This window comes from Lissotriton helveticus, chromosome 1_2, assembly GCF_964261635.1.
Source record: "Lissotriton helveticus chromosome 1_2, aLisHel1.1, whole genome shotgun sequence".
Lineage (NCBI taxonomy): Eukaryota > Metazoa > Chordata > Amphibia > Caudata > Salamandridae > Lissotriton > Lissotriton helveticus.
The window spans coordinates 351,047,144-351,056,797 of NC_136058.1; positions in this window are offsets into that span (position 1 = coordinate 351,047,144).

The following is a 9,654-nucleotide window of genomic DNA, read 5'->3' on the forward strand; positions in this document are numbered from 1 at the left end:
CCTCCTTCAACTGCCTCCATTTCTTTCCCTTATCATAGGCGTGTTTCTGTCTCTGCTGGCTAACCCCCATGTTCGCGTAGGCCAGGTCTCGTAGCTTTCCCAGTTTAGCCTTGAGGTTATGGGCATAGTCTAGAGTGGCTGATGTTTCTTCGGGTATCTCGTTCTCCCAGGCCTCCTTTGTCATCTCCATCAGAGAGCGGGGTTGGCGACCATATAGAAGTTCAAAGGACGACACTCCGAGGCTGCTTTGTCGTTGCCCTCTTATGACGTACAGAGCCAGGGGAAGGATTTGGTCCCATTCTTTCCCATTGACCTCCATCATCTTCCTCAATGTCGCCTTCAGAGAGCGGTTATAGCGCTCCACTAAGCCATCCGTCTGCGGGTGGTATACGGAGGTTCTGATTTGGTGCACATCCAGACACTTACACACCTCCTTCATCAGACGGGAGACGAAGGGGGTTCCCTGATCCGTCAGTAGCTCTTTTGGGAACCCCACTCGGCTGAACAGCTCAATCATTCTGTCGGCAACCTGCTTCGTGGTCGTGGCGGTGAGAGGAAATGCCTCCGGAAACCTTGTGGCGTAATCGACTAACACCAATACATATTGATACCCTTTACGGGTTTTAGGTAAGGGACCGATAATGTCCATACCGACTCTTTCAAACGGTTTGCCGATAATGGGAAGGGGCTGGAGAGGCACTGCGGGAGGCCTAGTCATGTTTTTCGTCTGACAGATACCACATTCCTGACAATATCGGTGGGCATCCTTATAAATCCCGGGCCAGTAAAAATACCGGAGAATATTTTGAGTGGTCTTTTCGGCCCCTGTGTGTCCGGCTACTAGATGAGTGTGGGCAAAGAATAGGATTTGTTCCCTGTAGGAGACGGGTACCAGTAACTGTTCAGGCTCCTCTTCCTTCGCCTGTCTGTAGAGCAGGTCCTTGATTATGAGAAACCTGGGGTATCGTGGATGAGGGGTGTCAGTGTCTTGGTGGGCCTGTTCCCATGCGTTATACAGAGTAGGGTTGTTTATCTGGGCGAACTTAAAGCTCCGGTCCATTACCCACGGGTCAGGAGTCAGAAGGGCTGGTTTGGGGTTTTGTGGGCTGGGTTCTCCTTTACCTATGCTCTGGTTGAACCACTGAAGAAACCGAGGATTGTCTGTTCCTATGATTAAGGGTTCCGGTAGGGTTTGGAGGACGCCCACCCTTACCAATTGCTGTGGACCTCCCTTGGGCGCTATGGGTATCTGAGCAAGGGGGTAGGTTCTAACATCCCCGTGTACGCATCGTATGGCCACTGATCGGGGGGAGAGGTATTGGGACCTGAGGACATGTTGGGATTGAATAACGGACTGCCTGCAACCGGAGTCTAGTAAGGCTTGAATAGAGGATCCGTTCACCTGTACACTCACCCGGTATGTGCTCCCCATCTCGGCTGAGTACAGTACTGTACGTGGCAAGTATCCGACCTCCATAGGTTCTTCCTGTGGTTTCTTGGTGGGGCAAAACCTGGCGATGTGGCCCCAGTTCCCACAATCGAAGCATTGGGGACCCGAGGAGGTGGGAATCTCAGGCTTCCAGAGACGTGGTTTCGAGTGTTCGATGGGACGCGGGACGGGGCGTCTCTCTTGTTTTACTTGAGGCTTTTGATGGCGCTCCGGTTCCCACCCCGCGGAGCGGGGTTGTGCTCTGGAATAAGTGGTGGCCATGTCCACGGCTTCTGCTATGGTCAAGTGGTGATGTTGCCGAAGCCACCGCTGAGTAGCATATGGGAGGGCCTCTAGGAATTGCTCTAGGTAGATACGGTCCATGATTTCCGTCTTGGTACTGGTGGAAGGGGTCAGCCATTTGTCGGCAGCCATCTTCAGTCGTACAAACAGGGTTTTGGGACTCTCCCCTGGGGCGCCCCTTTCCTTTCGAAATCGTAGTCTATAGGCCTCTTGGTCCAGGCCTAGATGATCGAGAATGATTTTCTTCACATCCGGATATGAGGTATCGCCATTAGGGTTGGCGACCTGGTAAGCGGCCTGAGCCTCGCCAGACAGTAGAGGCGCTAAGAAAAAGGGCCACTTACTCACGGGCCAACCACAGGCCCTCGCGGCTCTTTCAAAGTTAAGCATAAATGCATCAGGGTCTTCACCCGCATGGTATTTTTGCAGGGCCACTGCGGAGGAGCCATGGGGAATAGCACCTTCAACTCTGCTTCCGCTTGTGGGTCCTGGATCCACCCACCCCTGCTGGGTTTCCTCTCTAGCTGCGAGGGCTTTTTTTAGGATCTCGCGGTCCACCTGGGCTGAGGTCAACTGCTGTTCGGCGACCCAGCCGAGTTTCTCCTGTCCTTTAATGAGTTCTTGTATGAGGGTCTCCATCTCTGTATCGGGATTCACATTGCCCGCATTCTCCACCACTGTTACGTTTTGTGCGGGACGCGGCGCATGAGATATGGGCAAGAGTCATGCTCTTGGTAACTGAGGCTTTATTGAAGCAAAGAGTTGGTCGGTACAGCTCTTCCTGTTAGAGTGTCTCCGTGGGGACCTGCTTCTGCTCCTTCTGCGATGGTGGACTTTCTCCTTCTTCCGGGTCCCTTCCGGTCCTCTGGATGGAGCTTCTTCCCCCTCGGAGTCCGTCCCGGCGGGCGGAGTAGCTCTCCAGCAATCCCCAAAGAGAAGAGAGGGAAAGTATCAGGTGTCTGTCCAACTAACGATTCGTACAGGGCAGGGAGTGAGGGAATCACCTGTGCTCTATTTATACGGTGCTCTAACGTGAGAGGGGGGGGAAGTGCACAGGAAAGGGTACCGGGAAGGTTAGACGTCCCGTGGAGTTGTACCTAGTGTACGCTGACTTCCCACCCAGCCCCGTAACCGGTCACGCACCTGGGTGAGCCACGCACCTCCCCTGGGTGAGTGGCTGGGCGGCTCACGGGAACGGTGGCCTCCTGGCTTAACTCCGTCCGCTGCAGGCGCCGAGTCTGCGTCGTTCCGGTCTCTCGTTTCCTCTCCTCGAGTGGGGTCTGAAGTCCAACGCCGAGCCTCTTCTCCCGTACCCCCAGGCCAGCTCTCGGATGCTCTAGTGGCGTGTCCCGCTCTCTCCTCCTGCAGTACAATCCTCGCGTCCTCAGCTTCCTCCTCTCTCCGATCCGTTCTCCTCTCTTCCGACCTCCAGGTGAACAAGCACACCTGTGAGTCGGCGGGTTCTCCTTTTGACGGACAGGTCGGGTAGGGTGGCTCCTCCCACTCGGCGTCCTCTCCTGAATTAAAGGGCCAGTCCAGGGCGTCCGCTTCGTTCAAGCTTGCACCCGGGTCCTGTGATGCAGAGAGAGAGAGAGGGGGCAACTGGCTCGAGGGAGACCGGCACCGGGAGACGGTGAAGCCTGTGTGCAATCCGATGCCCTTCGGTACACCCCGTTACACCTTCTTACCTTACCTCTGAAAAAGAATAAATATTTGTCACCTTGAAGCTTCAAATGACTACAGCTTTTACATTTGTGTCAGCTAGTCTTACAACATATCACAGACCTTTAGTAATAGATTTAGTTTTTGGCCCAAAAACGTGCATGCGTTGCATTGCTTTCAATGGCAACGCGTGCACGTTTGGCGATTCCCTTGCGGGAGCGAGCTTTGAAACCATCTGTTTGTGATTAACAGATGGTTCCTGCTTGCTCCTGCAAGGAAAACAGACACAGACCCCTCCCCTCCCGCTGCTGCCTCCTACTCTTCTTGTCAAACGTGCTTTTTAGGTCTCGCGACCTATCGATGCGCGCAAGCGCATCGAGCGGAGCGAGAATTCATGTCCTGAAAATCCTTGTGAAACCAAGGGCTTCTTGCGCTGCGGTTTTCTTTAAGTTCACGTGAATCACGTGAGAGCAAGCTCCTTCGTGCACGAGCTTGCCTGAGCCTTCTGCCTATCAGCCTGCCAGTTCTCCTCCCCTAATTATTCACTTCACTTGTGACTCCCCACATCAAAGCCTCAGCCTCCCTCCCTTGCCATTTGCTTCCTAACCAGCCTGCCTCGCATAATTGCATCGGACCTGACACTTCAAAGGAATGCGCCCCCGAGAGCCACTTTCACGGCCGTGCATTTCTCTTCCTTCTTTACCTCATGTGAGGAAACAGCGCCACTCGCTGGGCGGCATTGGAACATGTGCCTAGGCTGCAAAATAATGAGGTGGAAGATGTGCTTATAAGGTCCCACAAGCGAGACCTATTGGCTATGCCAATGCTTGTTTTTTTTACTTTCTGTGCGAGATGCGAGCGCTTCTTTTTTTTCGTTTTGGGTAGGCACTCCTATAAAAATCCCTCTATTTAAGCCCCGCCCTCCACCCGCTGTTGCTGCTCCCCCCAGCCCTTTGCTCCACCCAAGACTCTCGCTGTCTGTGGTTTGTTTAATGTAACTTCCCACTGTTCATGTTTTGTTTACCCACTTTCCCTCCTCCGGTGTCCGTGGTTTGTTTTTCTCCTCCTCTGTTATCCTGCCTCCTTCATGTTCCATCACGTGCAGGGTCCGCCCCAACCCTAACCCCATCAGATGCTGATCACACTGTAAATAGCTTGCTCCCCAATCACTGTATGTCCATCACTTCTTGCGTGTTTGGCTCTGCCCCTGTTGTTGTGCAGACATGCTTTATGGATGCATCATGGGGACAGACATTTCAGAGTTATTGATTATTGCACTCACATTACGTGAAAGTGCACACTTCCTGTGCAAATCACAGCACGCACCCCTTGCACAGCACTTTCCAGGGATTTCACCCGATTCGAGGCGCTGGAAGAGGCTGGCAGAACCCATTCTCCCGTGAAATATCCTTCACAATGCTAAACAAAAGCGCATAACAATGTCACGACATCTACTAAAGGCCTGGCCACTTTAAAGATGGGATTCAGTACGGACAGACTCCCCCCCCACCAGAGAAAAGTCTTGCAGCCTAAGGTTTGCGGTGAAGTCGCTGCAGCTGAAGTCCTTACTGCAGGCCTTGTCCCAGTCCTCAGTCAGGCCCCCCCACAGATAGAGGTCTTGCAGCTTGAGGTCTGCAGCAAAGCCTGGTCACTGTTCGCAGTCAAGCCCCATTGTTAAGTCCTTGCAGCTGAAGACCTTACTGCCGGGGCCTTGTCCCTGTCTGCATTGAGGCCTATCGGCTAACATTACTCACTCTTCCTGTGGTAACCCATTCAACTGAACAAATTTGCCACACCCGACAGCTGAGGTCTGCGCTACGTCACCGCCGTGCTATCCTGGTGATAAATTCACGTCTTTCACTTCCCTCTGAAAATTCACTTCAGACCCTGAAAGTGTCTGTGAAGATAAGGGCACATTGTGGTCAGCCGGGCCGGGTGTGCTAAGGTCTCAAGTGTTTCCAGATTCAGCACAGGAAAGTGATCGAGCTTATTTTGACAAGGAACTTCTGTATCTAAGACCAAATCAGGATTTTGGGAGGATAGTTCCACCACTGGGTCCGAGAAGGAGAGATAGATTGTGTTAATTTTCTGAAAGAAGAAGTCAACCAGCTCATTGCAATGAGAAAGTGAATTGCAATTACCAGCCGAATGAGCTGGAGGCCTTATCAGAGTTTTCACTATCTGATATATCTCTTTAGGCTTAGACTTGTCCACGGCTTCTGCTATGGTCAAGTGGTGATGTTGCCGAAGCCACCGCTGAGTAGCATATGGGAGGGCCTCTAGGAATTGCTCTAGGTAGATACGGTCCATGATTTCCGTCTTGGTACTGGTGGAAGGGGTCAGCCATTTGTCGGCAGCCATCTTCAGTCGTACAAACAGGGTTTTGGGACTCTCCCCTGGGGCGCCCCTTTCCTTTCGAAATCGTAGTCTATAGGCCTCTTGGTCCAGGCCTAGATGATCGAGAATGATTTTCTTCACATCCGGATATGAGGTATCGCCATTAGGGTTGGCGACCTGGTAAGCGGCCTGAGCCTCGCCAGACAGTAGAGGCGCTAAGAAAAAGGGCCACTTACTCACGGGCCAACCACAGGCCCTCGCGGCTCTTTCAAAGTTAAGCATAAATGCATCAGGGTCTTCACCCGCATGGTATTTTTGCAGGGCCACTGCGGAGGAGCCATGGGGAATAGCACCTTCAACTCTGCTTCCGCTTGTGGGTCCTGGATCCACCCACCCCTGCTGGGTTTCCTCTCTAGCTGCGAGGGCTTTTTTTAGGATCTCGCGGTCCGCCTGGGCTGAGGTCAACTGCTGTTCGGCGACCCAGCCGAGTTTCTCCTGTCCTTTAATGAGTTCTTGTATGAGGGTCTCCATCTCTGTATCGGGATTCACATTGCCCGCATTCTCCACCACTGTTACGTTTTGTGCGGGACGTGGCGCATGAGATATGGGCAAGAGTCGTGCTCTTGGTAACTGAGGCTTTATTGAAGCAAAGAGTTGGTCGGTACAGCTCTTCCTGTTAGAGTGTCTCCGTGGGGACCTGCTTCTGCTCCTTCTGCGATGGTGGACTTTCTCCTTCTTCCGGGTCCCTTCCGGTCCTCTGGATGGAGCTTCTTCCCCCTCGGAGTCCGTCCCGGCGGGCGGAGTAGCTCTCCAGCAATCCCCAAAGAGAAGAGAGGGAAAGTATCAGGTGTCTGTCCAACTAACGATTCGTACAGGGCAGGGAGTGAGGGAATCACCTGTGCTCTATTTATACGGTGCTCTAACGTGAGAGGGGGGGGAAAGTGCACAGGAAAGGGTACCGGGAAGGTTAGACGTCCCGTGGAGTTGTACCTAGTGTACGCTGACTTCCCACCCAGCCCCGTAACCGGTCACGCACCTGGGTGAGCCACGCACCTCCCCTGGGTGAGTGGCTGGGCGGCTCACGGGAACGGTGGCCTCCTGGCTTAACTCCGTCCGCTGCAGGCGCCGAGTCTGCGTCGTTCCGGTCTCTCGTTTCCTCTCCTCGAGTGGGGTCTGAAGTCCAACGCCGAGCCTCTTCTCCCGTACCCCCAGGCCAGCTCTCGGATGCTCTAGTGGCGTGTCCCGCTCTCTCCTCCTGCAGTACAATCCTCGCGTCCTCAGCTTCCTCCTCTCTCCGATCCGTTCTCCTCTCTTCCGACCTCCAGGTGAACAAGCACACCTGTGAGTCGGCGGGTTCTCCTTTTGACGGACAGGTCGGGTAGGGTGGCTCCTCCCACTCGGCGTCCTCTCCTGAATTAAAGGGCCAGTCCAGGGCGTCCGCTTCGTTCAAGCTTGCACCCGGGTCCTGTGATGCAGAGAGAGAGAGAGGGGGCAACTGGCTCGAGGGAGACCGGCACCGGGAGACGGTGAAGCCTGTGTGCAATCCGATGCCCTTCGGTACACCCCGTTACACCTTCTTACCTTACCTCTGAAAAAGAATAAATATTTGTCACCTTGAAGCTTCAAATGACTACAGCTTTTACATTTGTGTCAGCTAGTCTTACAAGATATCACAGACCTTTAGTAATAGATTTAGTTTTTGGCCCAAAAACGTGCATGCGTTGCATTGCTTTCAATGGCAACGCGTGCACGTTTGGCGATTCCCTTGCGGGAGCGAGCTTTGAAACCATCTGTTTGTGATTAACAGATGGTTCCTGCTTGCTCCTGCAAGGAAAACAGACACAGACCCCTCCCCTCCCGCTGCTGCCTCCTACTCTTCTTGTCAAACGTGCTTTTTAGGTCTCGCGACCTATCGATGCGCGCAAGCGCATCGAGCGGAGCGAGAATTCATGTCCTGAAAATCCTCGTGAAACCAAGGGCTTCTTGCGCTGCGGTTTTCTTTAAGTTCACGTGAATCACGTGAGAGCAAGCTCCTTCGTGCACGAGCTTGCCTGAGCCTTCTGCCTATCAGCCTGCCAGTTCTCCTCCCCTAATTATTCACTTCACTTGTGACTCCCCACATCAAAGCCTCAGCCTCCCTCCCTTGCCATTTGCTTCCTAACCAGCCTGCCTCGCATAATTGCATCGGACCTGACACTTCAAAGGAATGCGCCCCCGAGAGCCACTTTCACGGCCGTGCATTTCTCTTCCTTCTTTACCTCATGTGAGGAAACAGCGCCACTCGCTGGGCGGCATTGGAACATGTGCCTAGGCTGCAAAATAATGAGGTGGAAGATGTGCTTATAAGGTCCCACAAGCGAGACCTATTGGCTATGCCAATGCTTGTTTTTTTTACTTTCTGTGCGAGATGCGAGCGCTTCTTTTTTTTCGTTTTGGGTAGGCACTCCTATAAAAATCCCTCTATTTAAGCCCCGCCCTCCACCCGCTGTTGCTGCTCCCCCCAGCCCTTTGCTCCACCCAAGACTCTCGCTGTCTGTGGTTTGTTTAATGTAACTTCCCACTGTTAATGTTTTGTTTACCCACTTTCCCTCCTCCGGTGTCCGTGGTTTGTTTTTCTCCTCCTCTGTTATCCTGCCTCCTTCATGTTCCATCACGTGCAGGGTCCGCCCCAACCCTAACCCCATCAGATGCTGATCACACTGTAAATAGCTTGCTCCCCAATCACTGTATGTCCATCACTTCTTGCGTGTTTGGCTCTGCCCCTGTTGTTGTGCAGACATGCTTTATGGATGCATCATGGGGACAGACATTTCAGAGTTATTGATTATTGCACTCACATTACGTGAAAGTGCACACTTCCTGTGCAAATCACAGCACGCACCCCTTGCACAGCACTTTCCAGGGATTTCACCCGATTCGAGGCGCTGGAAGAGGCTGGCAGAACCCATTCTCCCGTGAAATATCCTTCACAATGCTAAACAAAAGCGCATAACAATGTCACGACATCTACTAAAGGCCTGGCCACTTTAAAGATGGGATTCAGTACGGACAGACTCCCCCCCCACCAGAGAAAAGTCTTGCAGCCTAAGGTTTGCGGTGAAGTCGCTGCAGCTGAAGTCCTTACTGCAGGCCTTGTCCCAGTCCTCAGTCAGGCCCCCCCACAGATAGAGGTCTTGCAGCTTGAGGTCTGCAGCAAAGCCTGGTCACTGTTCGCAGTCAAGCCCCATTGTTAAGTCCTTGCAGCTGAAGACCTTACTGCCGGGGCCTTGTCCCTGTCTGCATTGAGGCCTATCGGCTAACATTACTCACTCTTCCTGTGGTAACCCATTCAACTGAACAAATTTGCCACACCCGACAGCTGAGGTCTGCGCTACGTCACCGCCGTGCTATCCTGGTGATAAATTCACGTCTTTCACTTCCCTCTGAAAATTCACTTCAGACCCTGAAAGTGTCTGTGAAGATAAGGGCACATTGTGGTCAGCCGGGCCGGGTGTGCTAAGGTCTCAAGTGTTTCCAGATTCAGCACAGGAAAGTGATCGAGCTTATTTTGACAAGGAACTTCTGTATCTAAGACCAAATCAGGATTTTGGGAGGATAGTTCCACCACTGGGTCCGAGAAGGAGAGATAGATTGTGTTAATTTTCTGAAAGAAGAAGTCAACCAGCTCATTGCAATGAGAAAGTGAATTGCAATTACCAGCCGAATGAGCTGGAGGCCTTATCAGAGTTTTCACTATCTGATATATCTCTTTAGGCTTAGACTTAGCCAGCGTTATCTTTTCGTTGTAGTAGGCTGATTGTATGGCTTTTATAGCGGATTTATAGATCTTGATGGCTTCCCTATAGGTAGCTTTGTCTGTGAGGTCATAAGTCATACGCCATTTTCTCTCCAATCTCCTACAGAGACGTTTTTTATTCCTGAGC